The sequence below is a fragment of the Mustela lutreola genome, chromosome 9 (genome assembly GCF_030435805.1).
Source record: "Mustela lutreola isolate mMusLut2 chromosome 9, mMusLut2.pri, whole genome shotgun sequence".
Lineage (NCBI taxonomy): Eukaryota > Metazoa > Chordata > Mammalia > Carnivora > Mustelidae > Mustela > Mustela lutreola.
In genome coordinates this window covers 94,218,350-94,220,237 of record NC_081298.1, presented here as the reverse complement: position 1 = coordinate 94,220,237, position 1,888 = coordinate 94,218,350, and positions in this window count along the sequence as shown.

Below are 1,888 nucleotides of genomic sequence, written 5' to 3'. Positions count from 1 at the left end.
GAAAATCACCCATTTACACTGTCTCCTACAGGATATGATAGTCTGTTTCTCTATCTATCCTCAGCCCCATGTAATATCAATATTTGTTTTCTGTACATGAATGATAGTGGGCTTAAGCATCCATTTGAATTAGTCATTTTTATTTCCTCTTACATAAAGCAGCTATCCATATATTCTGCCATTTTTTTAAAAAATGGGTTGTTTTCCTTTTCATGTTGGCTTGTAGCCATTTGTATTTTAGGGATTTTAATTATTTGTCATCTGCATTTGCAGATTTTTTTCCCCATTGTCTTTTGGGTTTGTTCACGGTCCATATCATTTTGAACTCCTGATTCTGCGAGTAACAAACAACCTAACTCAGAGGAGATTTGCTGACTGAAATTCCAAAGGTAGTTCAGGGCTGATTTGACTCAATGACTAAAAAATGTCAAGGTCCCGCTTCTTTCTTTCTGTCTGCTCTGCCTTTTCTAGGAGCAAGGCTGTCCTAAAGTTCAGGTCCCTGCTGGTAGCTACATGGCTATCCTTCTAACAGCTTTCACACCTCCACACTAGCTGTACAGAATCTTCTTCCAAAGGCCCTCTGAGAAGAGTAAGGCACCTGCTGACCCATAGCCTCCAAAATTCAGAGCCCTGAACAGGATGACGTGTCCTTCTTTTTGACAAGGACCATGTCGTGGGTTTACTGCTGAGACGTGGGTCACTTGAACCAACACTGTGGCAAGGGCAGTGGAATTACTCCTGTGGTTTAAACAATCAGTTCTCACCCTGGGACTCTGGGGTAAAGAGGTGTTACTACTCACCCCCAAACAAACTGCAGAGCAGCTACACACCAGGGAACTGGTGAAAGGCATATTGAAGAGATAAGACACAATATTCACCCCCTGGCTTTTTTTTTTTTTTTTTTGCCATAGAAAAGGTTTTTCATTTTTGAAACGTCAGTTTATCAGTCTTCTCCTTTATGATGTTTCGACTTCATGTCAGACTGTCCTCTCTTCAAAACTATAATAAAACTATGGACCCATATTTTCTTCTGATAGTTCATGTTTAGCTTGTTAATCATTTATCAATTTGAAGTTTACTTGGAGGTAAAGAATGCGGCAGGGGTCCAGATGGCTTTTTTCTCCAAGTGGCTGACCAGTTGTCCCACAGTATCACTGGTTAATTTGTAAATATCATGTTTATCATATATTAAATTCCCATTTATCCTTGGGCCTACTTCTGGATTTATTTGTGTCTCCATGATCATCCTGTTCCTGAATCACTAGCGAATTGCTCTAATTGCCCTATCTTTTGGGCCTGTTTTACTATCTACTAATCCTTTCCTACATCGTGCTTTTCTCTTTCAGATTGTTCCGGAATATTTGGATATTCTTCCATGGTAATATTATAATTTTTTTCAAGTTTCAAAAGTTCTGTTGTGATTTCGATTGGAACCCCATTGATAGTACAGAATAACTTGAAGTTAGATAGCATCTTTATGACACAGTCTACCTGCATGGATGAAAATTATCTGTCCACTTATTCATCACAGCCATATTTCTCTAGCAGTTTTAACATGCTCTGTATTTGGATTCTTCACAGTTCTTGTCTAGTACAACCACGGATCTTTAACATTTTCATTACTATTGGAAGCGAGATCTCTCCTTCCGTGTTCTGCATTTTCCGTTCTGTTTTACTGATGGAATATGTGAACATCTATCAGATTTGCCAAGTCCTATGGACCCATATTAACAGATGCTGAGGAGGCTATGGAGAAACAGTGGTGGAAAGATGGATGAAAGAACTTTTAAAAGTAGTTTTGTGCTGCAGATTCAAATCCCTTATCTGCAATTCAAAATCCAAAAAGGAAAAAAAAAAAGGCAAAACCAAACAAACAAACCTGGAAACT